Source organism: Sturnira hondurensis, unplaced genomic scaffold (assembly GCF_014824575.4).
Source record: "Sturnira hondurensis isolate 20B ecotype Veracruz unplaced genomic scaffold, ASM1482457v3 Scaffold0014384, whole genome shotgun sequence".
Classification (NCBI taxonomy): Eukaryota; Metazoa; Chordata; class Mammalia; order Chiroptera; family Phyllostomidae; genus Sturnira; species Sturnira hondurensis.
The window spans coordinates 40,409,406-40,426,456 of NW_028087015.1; the positions used below are offsets into that span (position 1 = coordinate 40,409,406).

Here is a 17,051-nt window from a genome sequence, read left to right on the forward strand (position 1 = left end):
AGTGAATTCAACTAATTTGAATTCAGTAGATTCTTAGTTTTAAAGAGACTTGTCGGGCTTAGTTAGCATAACAAGATACGTAATCTGACTCAGTGTGACTGCTGATAAATGTTCATTCCAGATTTTAGATGTTAGTGGCACTCTTGCAATGGCCAGGCTTAGTACGTGTCACTGGAGTCGTAATATTCAATGTAAATACAAATCAATTTAATAACCGGGTTTCGGTACAAGAAGACATAAACTTTCACCGAGCGCGTAGCATCTACTAGGCGCTGTGCCGAGGACTTCCTTGTGGGTAAGCACTACTGACAGTCCCATTGAGGGGAACTGAGGCTCAGAGGGTCATACAGCTGAGTGGCAAAGGTCAGGACTTTGCTATGAAGTACGAGACTGATTTTGATTCTCCGGTGTTTGGGCAAGCAGCTCTTAGGAATGGAATAAGTACAAACAATTTAATGCAAAACTTGAATAAATCACAGTTACTTATTTTGACCCCTACATGACACCTTTGTAGTAGCAAGGTAAACCAGAAATGGAACTGATAAGTTGGGAAAAGTGATACACTTTTAAAAAATGTACATACATACCTATAGTTTAAAGTATAACTGTTTATGTTTTAAAGCATTTCCCATTGAACATGTGTATCAGAAGAGCTGGGTGCTTGTTAGAAATGTGGATTTCTGCTTGGGCTTTACCTCAAACTGAAAGTCTAAGAATTTGTAATTTTTAAAAAGCATCATGTGATTTTTATGCAAACTGAAGTTTGAGAAGAGACATTGCTTAGCTGCACAGTTTTCAAATCTGCCTGCCCATTGAAGCCTCTCGGGGGAATTTAATGAAGTACAAATACCTTGATCCCACTGAAGAAAAACCTCAAAATCTCTTGGGGTAGGGTCCAGGTATAGCCCCAGTGACCGCCATGCGGTACTGAGGTGGCACAACTGAGAAGCAGGCGAGGCGGTATTCGATAATGACTACCTCTCTTCTGTTCCTTTACTGGAGCCGTTGTGGGCACGTTTTCATACGGTCAGATTGTCTACACATAGGAATGTACCTTTCATGCTTTAGATATACAGTGTTAGTTGATTATAAAACTGATGTATGCCTATCGCAAAAATATAAAATAAATCTGAAAGATGGCCATTATTCACAATCTAGAAAATGATTGCTAAAAGTGTAATCTTTTTCATTTTGGTTTTTATTTTTTTGTATTTATTTCTACTTAATAGATTTCCTTATATGATTGAGACCATACCATAGAAACAACTATACTGCTATTTCATATAAAATCTTCACGAATATTTTCTCTGATCCCTAAACATTCTCTGGAAAGAAGTTGCACTGGTTACATGCTCTTCCACTGATTGGATTGGATGCACTGAGATGCACTACCTAGTCATTCTTTTTCCGATGACTACTCTGGAGATGGTATCTCATTGTTGATAATGGTCTTCATTGTAGTCAACAACAATTAAGGGACACTTTATATTTCATATTTGGCTTGTAGCATTTAAACTAATTAGAGGTGTGCTAGTTTCTTAATAAACAGGTCATTTTATTTTATTTATTTTAATTGTTCAAGTATAGTTTTCTGCCTTCTACCACCATCCCAGCCCCCCACCCCCAGGCCTCCTCACCTCTCTCCTGTTTCATTTTAGATGTGTCTCTGGCCCTGAGTAACATTGAGTGTGCATGCTGTGCTGGTAAAAGGTCCAGAGTGTCATCTACATCACTAATCAGTGTCACCTTACAACCTAAGAACAACCTTTTCATCACTTCTCACGGGGTTTCTTCTTTTCTATCCTTTGTGTATAACCTTCCCCAAGCAATAACAAAATGATATGGGTGAGAAAGGAAAAAAGTTGACTACAAACTGTAACTATAGGTAAAGAGCATGAAACTGAATCCTGAACACAGTAGTCTTACGTGTTGAGCTTTATTAGGAGACCATTAGACACTTCTAGTGACAATATTCTATTGTCATATTGTGGAAACATATCTTTTGATGCACATATTGCAAATATTTCCCAGCTAGTTATTTTTCTTGTCACTTTATTAATTTTTTTCATTTTCTATCTCAAAGCTTTTCATTCTGACTCATGCAAATCCAACTATTTTTTCATAGCTTTTACCCTCAATGTCATGGAATAAAAGATTGTTTCCTATCTCATGATAACCTATATTTTCATCTATGATTCTTCCCCAGTATTTTCTTGTGAGTCTTAGAAAACCTGAAAAATTTTACAATGGCTCCCTATATTCCTACCACCTATATCTACTATTTAAATTGTACTCTACTTACTTTCATGTATGAGGTGTGTCCAGAAGGTATCCAGCCATGTACTATGAAAAATAGAGACATTTATTTTAAAAGATTCAAAGTGCAAGAAGCATTGTACAAAGGACAATGATGTCTCAGTCCCCTTCGAAGTAGGCACCTTGGGACCTCACACAGTTCTCCCAATTGCCATCAGCTGTCCCACTGTATCTTTCCGAACCTCATCAGTGGTCTGAAATCTCTTCTCTTTCAAAGGTGATGTTAGTTTTTAGAAAAGCTGGGAGTGGAGGGGCACCAGATCTGGGCTGTAAGGGGGCTGAGTTACCTGGGTGATTTGAAGTTTCGCAAAGAAACTCTGCATGAGAAGTGACGCATGAGCAGGCACTTTGTCATGATGAAGCTGCCAGTCACCAGATGCCCGTAGCTGCAGCCCTCTGAATCATCCAAATAATTTCTGCAGAGGACTGTTCAAGCTTAATGCAAAATTTAATGCAGATTCATTGTTCCACCCAGTCATTTTGAAAGTGATGGCCACACAGTACACATGCTCACGCAACAGTGTCTACTGCCCCCCTGACTAGTACAGTGAAGTCATCATTGTTCATGCATCTGCATTCCAGTCCACTGTCCTTGGCACCAGGTTACATGGATATTATGCAAACTGCCTTGTTACATTAACAATGGCTGGACTTTTCCAGACAGACTTCGTATATTTTCACCATTCTATCCATCACATCAATGTATTTTTACTCATTTCAAAGGAATCTGCAAACATCAATGATTTCTCCCACATATTTCAGTATGCCCATTACATGTGTTCAATATACATTTTGTCTTCTTACTTTTACATATGGTTTTTGTTTTCTCTGGATGCTGAAACAAATCACCACAAACTGGGCAACCTAAAACAACACATTTCTTCTCTTACAGACCTGGAGGTCCCCAAATGGGAATCCTGTTTCACTGAGCTGAAAGTGAAGGCCGGTCTGGCTCCTTCTGGGGTTCTGAGGGACAACCCTTTCTGTCTGGCTCGTGAGCTCTGTCTCACACCATGCTCACCTCTTTCCCCCATTATCTCTTTCTTCTGCAGTCAAATCCCTCTCTGCTTTCCCCTTCGGTATAACAACACTTATGATTATATTTCTATCTCAAGATTCATAACTTGATCACAACTGCGAAGTCCCTTTTGCAATAGGAGGTGACATTCACATATTCTGAAGGTTGGTTGGCCCCAGATATCTTTAAGTCTGTTATTAGACTACCACACAGGCAAACACTTATTTCATCTTTTTTTATCAGCAGAAAAGAGGAATCTGGCTTACTTTTTCCAAATAATTGCCCAAATTATTTTAACATACCAATATAAATTGTTAAAAAATTAAGAATTCTCAAATTTAATTGAGATACTTTTTAATCATATACTAAGTTCCTCTTGTTCTCTCCATACACTCAAGTCTTCTAAAAGTGCTAGTGACAAAATTTTATAAAGCTTTGATTGACTACATCTAATTCTAGGTGCTTTTATCAGCACAGTTTCTGTAGCATTGGAGAAGAGGTGAAAAAATGGACGTTATAGCTTGGTGGCCACCAAATTCCTATGTAGTAACTTATTCTCTGCTAGAATGTTTATATCAGATAATTACCTTACAAATTAGGTGGTTTGAATTCGCATGTGGAATAGAAGAACAAATAATGACCACTCAACCCTGTCAGATATTAAATAAAGAACTGAGACAAATGACAGTCACCATCAGAAAAAAGAGCCAGAAGGGCTAAGAGGTATTTACATCAGAATCTTTATGCTAATTCACCCTGGCTGGTGTAGCTCAGTGGATTGAGCACAGGCCCGCAAACCACATGATGGTGGTTTGATTCCCAGTCAGGGCACATGCCTGGGTTGCAGGCCAGTTCCCAGCAGGGGACCCACAAGAGGCAACCATACATTGATATTTCTCTCCCTCTCTCCTTCCCTTCCCCTCTAAAGAAAAATAAATAAAATCTTTAAAAAAAGAATCTTTATGCTAATTCTACAAACTGTAGGGCATTAAATTTTGACAGTTATCTGAGATTTGTCCTCCTTCCAGTAAACAAACATCGTTTTCCCCAGTTGTGTGTCTCCTGAGCAAGTTATGGAATTTGTAGCACTAAACCATCTTAATCAAAACAAAATTTTTGGCATTGTAATATAGTCTTTGATCCTTGGTAACTTTTCCGAGGGAAACATGTTACTGGATAAATGCTCCACACTGAATTGATCAAGCCCATTTGTAGAGAGTATGTCACCAATGAATTGACTACATGAGTCACACATTTTACAACATATTGGATGATACATCTGTTCCCATGGCCACACCTTAAATAATTGCCATTTTATGATTTTTTTCTAATGACTATTCTAAACTACAAAACTCTTGTTTCATGTTTTCATAGATTGATTGTGAGTACATTTTGTGTGCATGTCTCTTTTTTTAACAAACTATTTTTTTTAGGTTCACAGCAACATTGAGTCTATGACCCCATATTCTGAGAATATTACCACTCAAAGTCCATAGTTTCCATTAGAGCTCACTCTGCTGTTTTCTGTTTCATGGGTTTTGTATAGAGAGACGTCAAAGTAGGTTTGCTTAGTAGAGTGAACAGTATGTGCAAAAATCATAGACAGGAAAAACATTCAAAGACTGATGAGTAGTTTTATACTTTAGAGCAGAGGAAGCATAAGTTTGACCCAAGTTTTTATTGACACAGCAGGTATAAATTGTAAAATACAGCATTGTTCTCTTGATTGGCCAACCCAAAATTGCCTCAAGGGAACCAAACTAAAAATTTTTTAAAAGTGCCTAAACTTCAAAATCAGTAATATGTCATTCATTTTAATCCATAATCAATGAATACAGTCCCAGTGTCCTTTACATGGACACGAGTTAGTTGTATGGGCCCACTGTTATTAAAAAATGTGCATTTGATAGTCAAAAAGGAGGGAAATCATAAAAATCGCAGACAAACCAGAAGTCTAAAGAGCATCTAACATCCCTACCTCTCATGAGTTTTGCTAAAATCTCTCCACCATATTTCAGTTTAGTTTACATCACAAAATTAAGAAACACAGTGTGATTGTCACTTGATGTGCAAAAACCTTCACAGACTTTTTTTTAGGCCATGCTCAAAAAGATGATACCATTTGTTTAAGACAGTGGTGTGTGGAGTGGAATTTCCAGCCTCCTAAATTGCAGGCTTGCTGTGTTCCTGCGGGCAGCGCAAATGGCCTCTGTAGACGGCATTCACAGCCTGGGGTCAGCAAACAGCCTCAGAAAATTAAATTCCAGGGTCACGGTGTGGTATTTGGACAGGAAGGGCAAATAACTGCTATGTGGTGGCAAATCTGAAGTGACAGAGGTGATGTGTCTTCACTTCAAATTCAACACACTTAACATCTCCATCAGTTAGTGTGAAGGAGAGGGCAGCAGATCACAACAATGTCATAATAATAAGAGGACAGTTACATTGATTATGGATAGTTAATGGTGATAGATTGTAAATGACTTTGTTCAATGCATCAAATGAGCACCTATGAGGCAGAAAGTTTACTTGTATTTTTTTGGATGGAAGAATGAAAGGGAAAGGGAAAGAATTAATAAAGTATGGTTTTTGCCCCTCATGAATTTGCTGGGCAGTGAAAAAAAAAGAAGCAAATTTATCTACAAATAAACTGCACTTGCAGTAAACTAAGAGATATTGTTTTATGTAAATATATTTAAAACTTACATGATTATGGCAAATCCAGTAGAAAGCCAAATGACCTGAAGAATTAGGTCAGATTTAAAATAAAACTAAGGACAACATAACATTAAGAACAACGGTCAAAGCTGCTGCTCACTAAATATTTGTGCTTGTGCTAGTCACCGTGTGAGGTCATTTACATACATTACTCTTGATTCTGAAAACTGCCTGTGAGTCGGTGCTGGTATTAACACCACTTCACCACTGGTGAAGAGTTACTTGTGATCTGGTAACTCTCCCAAGTTTACAAGCTATTAAGTTAGTGAGACAAAGATTTGAGTCTGACCCCAGGGTTTGTGTTAAATATCGAAAGTTTCTAAATAATCAGATGAGACACTCTTTTTTTTTTAGTAGTAAGGAGTCTCTAGTAACATGATGAGAATATCATACTGCACCACAGGCAAGAGAATAGGACACCATGTGTTTTGTTTTTTCTATGGAAGGCATCATACTTGGTCCCTGTCGGTACGGTGACATACTTTATGGTGATCCATGTTATCTTAAGGGGGAAGAAGTAAATTTAATGGAGCTGATGGAGATGAGCTTTTCTTTAGGTGAATAACTAACAGGGACATGGCTTTAAAAATAAATGGTGGAGCACTCTTATTTTGGATCTTTCTCACTAGGAAGAATCTATTTACAAGTGTTCTTTTGCCCATTGGGATTCTGCGGATTTGAAGAAGTTGGCTTCTCCTTGCTATTGTATGGAGTCTACAGAAGGTGAACAACCCTGAGCTTTGGCATTTGGGAACTAAAAGCGAGGTTGGCCAGGCTATCTACTGCGACCTCCCTGCCACTCCAAGTTCCCCGGGAGGGTATAGTGTCCTGATGCCAGTGGAGGCGATGCTTCCTTGTATCACTTGTTCAAGAGAACTACCATGTAGAGTCAAGTCAGTCATGGAAAAGTACGAATAAAGTCCGATTTGTGAAGAGGAATTCTATACCGAGCGTTCCTGGTTCCTGGGAAGACACTGCTACCCTATGGATGATTTCACTGTTGCTTCACTGCTGGGACCCCCCCTTGGTGGGTCTCAAAGCCCAGAGAGTACTCTTGCTGCCCCGGATTTTCCCAGGAGCAGCCCAGCTCTTGGTACAGCTCCCTGGATATCGTCTTCTATGACCCCAAACAAACTGGCCTGGCCAAGACTCAGTGGAGCCTGGGCAGGCTCCAGAAGGTCTCCAAACACTCTGGAGACAACTATGATTACAATTTCAGCAACAATATGGTGTTTTAAAATGCTTGAATTAGATTTAAGCTCCCCCATCTCTAACGTTCTATGAAATAAATAGAGTTTGTGGGCAGGTCTAGGAACACACACATCCCATTTCTCTGGAAAAATGCATTACAAATCCAAACAGACTCAATAAGTGGATGTCTGGAACACAATTCATTAAAACTGGGAACAAAGTGGGAGAGAAAGACATTGTGTCCCCATTGGCAGAGCCCAGAGTCACTTGGCTGCTGAAATACACATAGCACCTTGGAGGAGAACCTCAGTTTTCTTCCACTGTTTTCATCAGAGATCTGCTCACTCCAATCCAAGCAGGCAGTTTGCAAACTTGTTTTCCCCCTCAGGTTTGTTCAGGTGTAAATGACAAATAAAAGTATACTATACTGAGGTGTACAAAGTGATGATTTGAGATATACATAATTCCTCCCACCAAGCTAATTAATATGTCCATCACCTCACAAATTCATGTTTTGTGTGTGTGTTTTTTTTTTTGGTGAGAACATCTGAGTTCTATTCTCAGCAAATTATGCAATAACAACGCTATCGACTATAGTCATCATGTTCTACTCCAGATTCTCAGAACTTACTTGACTTATAACAAAAGTTGTATGTTCTCACCAACCTCCCCCTATTTTCCCCACCCCCAAGTCCCTGGCAATCACTTTTCTACTCTTTGTTTCTATGAGTTCCACTTTTTTTTCAATTTCATGTATAAGTGATACCGTGGGTTATTTGTCTTTCTCAGTCTGCCTTACTTCATGTAGCGCAATGCCCTCCAGTTCTTTACACGTTATCACAAATGACAGCACTTCCATCTTTCTAAAGGCTGAATAGTATTCCTTTGTCAAGTTTTCAAAGATGTACTGATGATGGGGTGTATTAAGGTCAGGCTCACACATTCTGTTCTCTCGTTGGTGCCGAGGCTGACTCCCCACCCCATCCACCTTTCTCCTTCCTCTCAGAAGCAGCAAACAAACCCCTGCTGCCCCTGATCACTGCCTGTCCCCCTTTCTCATCCACAGCTAAGATTACCAATGACTTTTCTATTTTTTACAAATGTGCGTCCCTCCATAAAATAAATTCTTATAGGCCTGCCAAGAGAATGTCATTTTATCTATTTTGTTATATGAATGACCAAGCCATATGTAATTTCTTCAAAGAGTGATTAATTTTTCCCATAGGATTCTAGTTTCTAGGATATAGTATGTTTCTGGTCATCATTAGTCAAGAAAAAACATCAGTGTTAAGAAGCCAAATGATTTCCCCTCCCTAGAAAGACTAATTGTAAACCTAATTCTATAGCCCTTATCAGGTGCTTAAAAACAATTGCACTTAAAACTTTGTCATTATTAAGCCCCTTTATTGACATTTTGGGGAAAGTAAAGGTAGGAATTCTTTTAGATATTCCTTGCATATTAATAAGTAACTATTAGTAAGGGCTTGGCTGTCTTTTCCTTTTAACCAGAGTGCATAAATTTCATGTCAATCTTTCCCTCCTAGTTACCATTTCCCAAAACTTTAATAATTTCACTTGTCCCTTTTTAATCTTTCTGCATTTAACATTAATTGCACTTAATTATGATTAAATAGCAAAAATATATACAACTATTTTGTATATTTTACTGCTTGTAACATCCAATAAATATACATATTCTAATTTGATATATGAACTTTAAGTATCTTCCAAGCTAACATTTTGGTTATTTCCTTTAAACAACCAAATTCTTGCTTTGCTAGAAGCATTTCAGAGTATTTTCTATTTTTGTTTTTAATTTTACTGTTCCCTAAGGCTTTCTTAATTCTGTTTTTCTTGGGTAGACATTTAACCTCTGAATATTTAAGCCATGACTAATATATACTCACATAGCACTTAACTTGTTAAATGAGTTGTTTTTTAAAAATAAAACATTTGATTAATAGGTTAAAAAAACAATTTATAATACATCATTCCACAGTACCTAGAATCTTCTTAGTGAAATTTAGTTCTAGAAACCATCTCCCTTCCTGTTTATTATTTAATTTATCACACTGTGTATCTCAAGGGTTGGTGGTAATAGCCAATGGAATGCAAGGCTCAAGGAAGAAGGTAAATGTTATTTGAATTTATTTGCTAGTTTTGCATTTCACATAAAATATTTTATTCTTCTCCCAACTGTCATAACATAAGTTATTCCAACTCAGAGATGAAGTGTTGCGGACTTCGGCTCATGGGGTCCACAGCGTTGTAGCTGAAACAAAAGAAATTCACATGGACTACGGAGTCCTGTGGAGGAAAAGGGACAGCACAGCTACTCTCTCAGGGGAAGAGCACCTCAGAGTGGCCTGGCCACTCTTTCAAGAGGAGAGCGCCCCGGCCCTTGTCTTGACAAGCTTTTATTGGGTTGACAATTTGCACAGGAATACAGGTAAAGCTCATTAATCATTGTCAGGCAGTAAGGATCAAACAGTAGATAACAAATAAATTTATTTTATTTATTTTATACTAGAGCTTATTTTGAGTCAGGGTCTGTTAGCTACAGGGCTACAAAACTTTGGGGAACAAACTCATTTCCTGCTCAGACCCATACCATTTAATTGAGAGCATTCTTAGCAAAGCAGTTTTCATAGGATTTTACGTATTCTTTCTTAGGTCTGATCACCTGAGGAGCCCACTCTTTATAACACAGGGCTGCACTGCCCTTTGTCATTGTTTCAGGCATAAGTCGGGCAGGGGAAGTAAGGCAGTCGAGACATTAGGAGACTTCTCGCAGACAGGATGAGGACTCAGGCTATGTCAAAGCTGAGGGGTGAGGGTCTATCACCCCCTTTTGCTATTGCTCCCCAAGTCCTTCCCTGGGGCCTCCCTGTGATGATGGCTGTCTTAGGTTGTCCCTCCCTTGAGGAATCTTACCCATCACTGGCTAACTGATCAAGCATTGGGGGCCAGGCAGGGTGTAGTAAAAGGAGCAGAAGCAGCGCTCCTGCCAGGGAGATAAGCTTTGTCTCCTCAGTGGCTTATGGTCCGAAGGTCATTCACTCAGCCTTAGCCATGGAGGGGTTACAGCTTCTGAAACCAGGCAGGGTGGTTCCCCAAAACAAAGAAGTTAGGGTTTATACATGCTCAAAAGTTTAGCCAAGGTCATATTAGTAAGTATTTTTTTTTAAATAAATTTTTTAAAGATTTTATTTATTTATTTATCTTTAGAGGGGAAGGAGAGGGAGAGAAGCATCAATGTATGGTTGCCTTTCATGCTTCCCCTGCTGGGAGTTGGCCTGCAGGAAACTGGCTTGCAACCCAGGCATGTGCCCTGACTGGGAATCGAACCGTGATCCTCTGGTTCGCAGGCCCACGCTCAATCCACTGAGCTACACCAGCCAGGGCCATATTAGTAAGTATTAATGCTACTTTCCCCTACTGAGCAGATAAATTTTTCTGATTTCTGCAGAGACCATGAATTCAGAGGATGTAATTTGTTTTGCTTTATTTCTGTATTCCTACCTACATTTTTTAGAAGAATAGTGTGCCAAATGTTGTCAAAGAGTCTTTATACAAAACCAGCTCCGCAGAAAGTGTTTCTGTCCTTTTTGCTTGATCCCTCTTGCAGTAGTGATGATGGCAACAATATGTTGGATTCCACATGCTTGTCTTACAGCTTTGACAGGGCTTCCATCAAGGAGGGGGTCGTCTACATTCTCTCCACTGAATCTGGTTGTCAGTGGTGGCAGCACTTTCTGGACTCTAATATTAAAGCTCAAAAGTGATTTTCTTTTGGTCTCATTCTCTTGGGACTCTTGCCCCATCTAGTCACCACTTTTAGGAAGTCCAACCAGCTCTAAGAGATGTCCATATGCAGAGAATGCAAAACTCAATCATCCACCATGCGCGACTGAATTCCCAGCCAATAGCCAGCACAAGCTTGCCAGCCATGAGAGTGAATCATCTTAGAAGTGATCCTGTTATAAAGTGTTGTGTTAAGGAACATACAGTGTCTGTACTAATTTCTTAGGTATGCCACACACAGGACCAAATACTAGATGATATCACACAATAGACATGTATTGTCTCAGACTTCTAGAGGCTGAAATTCCAAAATCAAGGTGTTGGCAGGGCTGGGCTTCCTCCAAAATCTATAGGGGAGAATCCTTTCTCACCTGGTCCTAGTTTGGGAGGATTGCCTTGTAGCTGCATTACTCCAATCTTTGTCTATGTTGTCACATGGCGTTCCTCTTCTCATAATGACACCAGTCCTATTTGACTTGGGCCTACTCTAATGATCTCAACTTAACTTGACTACCTCCACAAAGACTGTATTCTAAATAAGGTCACGTTCACAGTACCAGGCTTAGGACTTCAACACGTCATTTTAGAGGACGGAATTCAGTCCATAACAGTATCCCCAGGAGGCTGACAAACTGCACTTTGATACGGGCTCTGTCTCTGACATGTTCCTTATCTAGGCAAGTCGATTTGCCTCTTAGAACTTCAGTTTTTACTTCTATAAAATCAGAGCAATAACTTTCTCTGACCATATGACTGGGAACGAAGTGACAATTTAAAGAGTTGACACATAGACACATGATCTCAAAAGCCCTCCTATATGCACACTTTTAGTGACTCTCTCATAACAGGTGCTTCCCCAAATGATAATTTTAGCCTTTTATTCTAATGAAAGCATGAAGTGCTTAATCTCTAAAGGATAAGAAAAAGCTCATGAACACTAGCTACAAAGGCCAAAAGGCAGCATCTATTGCAATAAGAGCGTGAGAAACAACATAGCTTTATTTCATTTTGATGGAGTCTGAGAAAATGAACTAACTTAGTCAACACCATCTACTCAGTCCACATGAGAAAAAGAAAAACACAAGGAGAATGTTTTAGGAGTTTATTTTAAGATTTACGATCTAGTTCTTCACTGTGACCATCACTTTGTTTCCATAACATCCTATTCAAAAACTTTCTGGTGACCTGAGTCAGTCATTTTCTCTTTAGAGACTCTGTTTTCCATCCTGCTCTTGATTTCCAACTGCTCCTTGTGCTCACTGTTGATTGCCATCTGTGATAACTTGGGCAGGTACACAACACGTTTCCAAACAAAGGGGATGGACGGTTTGGCATTTGAGGAAAGACTAAAAAAAAGACGTGTCAGCCTGGAACCATGCTGGAAGGATGTCTTCTCAAGAGCTGAAAGTGAAGGGTATGGACTGTGAATGGTGCAGACAATCTTGGAAAAGAAGAGCAAAGTTGAATGACTCATCCTTTTTGGTTTTAAACTTATTACAAAGCTCCTATAATCCACACGGTATGGTACTGGCATAATGGTAGATATACAGACAGATGGAATAGAATTGAAAGTCCAGAAATAACCTTTTACATTACAGGCAAGTTTATTTTCAACAAAGGTGCTAAGATAATTCAATGGGAGAAAGAATAGTCTTTTAAGCAAATGGTACTGGGACAATGGAATATCCACATGCCAAAGAGTGAAATTGGACTCTACCTTACACCATCCACAAAAATGAACTAAGAATGTATCATATGCCTAAATGTAAGAGCCAGATCCAAAAAACTTTTAGAAGGAAACATAGGAGTAAACCTTGGTTATCATGAGTTAGACAATGGTTTTTCTGATGTCACACTAAAAAGAGATAAAAGGACAAAGGTAGATTAATTGGACCACACAAAAATTTCAGAATTTGCACTGCCAATAATATGATCAATAAAATGAAAATACAACCCACAAATGGGAGAAGATATTTGCAAATCATGTATCTGACAAGAGACTTGTATCCAGAATACATAAAGAACTCTGACAACTCAATAATATAATGATGAATAGCCCAGTTGAAATATAGACAAAGAATTTGAATAGACATTTATCCTGAGAAGATACACAAATGACCATTGAGCACATGAAAAGATGTTTAACATTGTTAGTAAGTAGAGAAATGTCAATCAAAACTGCAGTGAGATACCCCTTCACACTCACTAGGGAGACTAGAACACAAAAAACAGGTAAGCAAGCTTAATGAGAGGAGGAGGGTAGTGGAAAGGTCTCTGAGCCCTGACGAACAAGGATGATTTCATCAGATTTAGTGATTTTATTTATTTTTTTAAATTTATTTAATTATTTTTAAGTACAGTATTCTGTCTATTACTCCCATCCCATCCCACCCCTCCCTGTGCTCCCCCCTCCCTCCCATTTCTACCCTTCTCAGTTGTCCATGTATCCTTTATATATGTTCCTCTAAATCCCTCCCCTAGATTTAGTGATTTTCGATCAGAGGGACGACAGACAAAAGTTCCAGCCAGCCTATTGAGGTCAATACAAACGCCCAGAGTGTGAGTCACCAATCCAACAGGCTCCACATGCCCTGCGGCCAGATGGGATGCCCTGCTGCAAATGAGAGAAACCATAGCCTGCACACCTAGCTAAGGGAGAGGAGGCTGAACTTGCAGCTGACCACAGAGGAGCCCGTCCTTCAGCTAATGACCAGACACCTGCAGCAGGACCTGGTTGCTGGAAGGTCGGATGCACAGTCAGGCCGTGCTTGAGTGGAAAGCTCTCTTGGGTTGGTAAATATGCCCGATGGTTACCTCCGACAGCCTGGGGCCATGGGTTGCCTGAAGCTCAACTGCCTTTCCTTTCCTAGGACCCTAGGGCTGATGTCAAAGGTGGAAAGTGGGCCAACCCATCCAGGCAAGCTGACCAGCTTGTTCACTAATCTTGAAGTTGCATATGTCAGCTGGGACCTGTCCAACCATGAGAGACGTCTCTGCCTTATACCACTCCAGCTTCCAGTGGTGCAAGACCTATCAGTGAGACAAAGACCTAGAAGACAAGAACACCCTGGGCTTTATTAACCCTGATACCAGAGAGAATTAGCTCTGCATTGATCTGATCCCTGGAAGGCCAAGTTGGGGTGAGTTGGGGTTACACGGGCTGCATTGAGGAAGTCCTGCTGCAACATCCTGATTAAAGAGGCCAACCATTCCTGTGGGAAGAGGTGGCCCGGTCCTGACCTATGACTTAAGGCACCTGCCCACCTCGATCCACAAAACTTGGCTACTGTGAAAAGCTGCTGCTCCACCTGCTCTGCGCTGGCTGAGGTTCCCTGTGACCTAGGTGAGGCCTTTCTGCCTCCAGTGCCCAGAGCTTCCTCTTTATCTTTAGCCAGAATGTGAAAGTTGAACTGATTCTTGTTTACCTGGGCTGTGAGGTCACTGATGGGAACATCGGTTCCTTCCAGCCTCCCGTGGACACAGGAGAGCAGGCCCTGCTTGAGGCTAGACTTAAGCAGGGAATGTGATCTTGTGCTAATTAAGCCTCAGAATCCTCTGGGTGACATCTATTCCTGAGATCTGAGGAAGAGCTGCTTCTCCATTGCTGCTTCTGGACAGCAAGCTGACATTGTCCCATGGCAAGAGTTGCAAGGATTGGAGTCTGGCTGATTCCACCTCATCTCTGTGGAAGAGCCTCTGCAGCTCGGACTCACCAGGCATCGGTTCCATCAGGGGCTAGTGGAGCAGCAGCAGGATTCGATAGTGAGGCAACTGGAGGGGGCACAGAGGGAGTAAGTGGTGCCTCCCAACCAGTGATGTCAGCCAGGCCCCATGCTCGGCGAGTCCCTGACATCAGCCCCCGCTCCAGGGGCTGGAGTGTGTGGACCTGGTGCAGTGGCTGCATGAACAGTGGGCCCCCTCAGGACTGGGCTCGTCTGACTCTGTTGTCAACTTCCTTATGCTGAGCTTCTGTCATTTTGGAAAGCAGCAGACTTCTTTTTAGTCTTGGCTAGACACTCTGGTGTGGGGATGTTTTTAATGTGGGTTGAGGAATGAAAGGCTCGAGAATGAAGGGAACTCTCTACGTTCCTGTTTGTTTGTTCATTTATTTTTAAAATGTATTTTATTGATTACACTATTTCAGTTGGTCCATTTTCCCCCTTTCTTCACCTTTGCTCTGCACCTCTCTCATACCCTCATCCCCCACCCTTAGTTAATTTGCATGAGTCGTACATATAGGTTCTTTGGCTTCTCCATTTCCTATACTATTCTTAACTTCCCCCTGTCTATTTTGTACCTACCATCTATGCTTCTTATTCCCTGCACCTTCCCCCCATTCTCCCCTCTCCCCACTGATAACCCTCCCTGTGATCTCCATTTCCATGAGTCTGTTCCTGTTCTAGTTGTTTACTTAGTTTGGTTTTGGTTTTGATTTTTTAGGCTTGGTTGCTGATGGTTTGAGTTTGTTGTCATTTTATTGTTCATAGTTTTTTATCTTTTTCTTAAATAAGTATCTCTAATATTTCATATAATAAGGGCTTGGTGATGATGAACTTTTTAACTTGACCTTACCTGGAAAGGATTTTATCTGTTCTTCCATTCTAAATAATAGCTTTGCTGGATAGAGTAATTTTGGATGTAGGTCCTTGCCTTTCATGACTCTGAATACTTCTTTCCACCCCCTTCTTACCTGCCAGATTTCTTTTGAGAAATCAACTGATAATCTAATGGGAACTCCTTTGTAGGTAACTGTCCTCTTTTCTCTTGCTGCTTTTAAGATTCTCTCCATATGTTTAATCTTGGGTAATGTAATTATGAAGTACCTTGGTGTGTGCTTCTTTGGGTCCAACTTCTTTGGAACTCTCTGAGTTTCCTGGACTTCCTGGAAGTCTATTTCCTTTGCCAGATTAGGAAAGTTCTCCTTCATTATGTTTTCAAATAAGTTTTCAATTTCTTGCTTTTCCTCTTCTACTTTTGGCACCCTTAAGATTTGGATGTTGGAATGTTTAAAGTTGTCCCACAGGTTTCTAAGCCTCTTCTCATTTTTTTTGAATTCTTATTTCTTCATTCTGTTCTGGTTGAATGTTTATTTTTTCCTTCTGGTCCAAATCATTGATCTGAGTCCTGATTTCCTTCCTGGCACTCTTGGTTTCCTGTACATTTTTCTTTATTTCACTTTTTATAGCCTTCACTTTTTCCTCTATTTTGTGACCATATTCAACCATTTCTGTGAGCATCCTGACTACCAGTGTTTTGAACTCTGCATCTGCTAAATTGATGATCTCTTCATCACTTAGTTGTATTTTTTCTGAGCTTTGATCTGTTCTTTCTTTTTTTTTCACTCAGACCCAAAGTCTCAACACTCACTAGTGACCTGCTGTTGATGAAAAATGTGTTCTTTCATTTGGGCCATATATATATATATTTATCTAAGTGTGCCTGTTAGGTAGTAAAGGGTAGACCCTTAGGCAATAGCCAGAGTAGGGCAACTACGTCGCTGAATTGTGTGGGGGGGATGGGTCTGAGAGGGAACGATGCTACTTGCTCGACTCTTGGTCAGGTTTTCGTCACTTCCTCCACTACCCACAAGCCAATTGGGTTCTTCTGGTGCTGATTCCCAGGTGGGTGGGTTTCTGTATGTTCTAGGACCCTGTGGGCCTCTCCATAGAACTCTCCTGTGAGGCTGGGAATTTCTCCCACCGCCACAATCCCCACAGGTGTTTTCAATTAGAGGTTTGAGGCTTTATTTCCCCGCACTGGAGCCCTGGGTTGTGCAGTCTGTCTTGCTTCCCGGTTGTTCCTCCCAGTTTATCTGCATGCAAATGTGGAACTGCCAGGTCCACCAGCTGCCATCTGCACCCCTCCTCCGGACAAGTCCTTCAGCTCCTGCCTTGCTACGAGTCCTCCCTAACCCAGCTGCCCATCTCTGCCCCTCCTACAGTTCTGGATGAATATTTCTTCTTTAACTTCTTGGTTGTTGGACTTCCATACATCTTGATTTTCT

General features: G+C 40.5%; 1 non-coding gene and 1 pseudogene across 1 annotated transcript; one reads left to right on the forward strand and one right to left on the reverse strand.

Annotated features, from left to right (window-relative positions):
* Positions 1–12,433: 12,433 nt before the first annotated feature.
* On the forward strand, positions 12,434–14,623 carry LOC118998874 (probable inactive 1-aminocyclopropane-1-carboxylate synthase-like protein 2; annotated as a pseudogene).
* Positions 14,624–16,385: 1,762 nt separating this feature from the next.
* On the reverse strand, positions 16,386–16,455 carry LOC118998925 (small nucleolar RNA SNORD56). The gene has a single exon (XR_005068995.1). It is a non-coding gene; the product is annotated as a small nucleolar RNA SNORD56 (small nucleolar RNA).
* Positions 16,456–17,051: the final 596 nt, after the last annotated feature.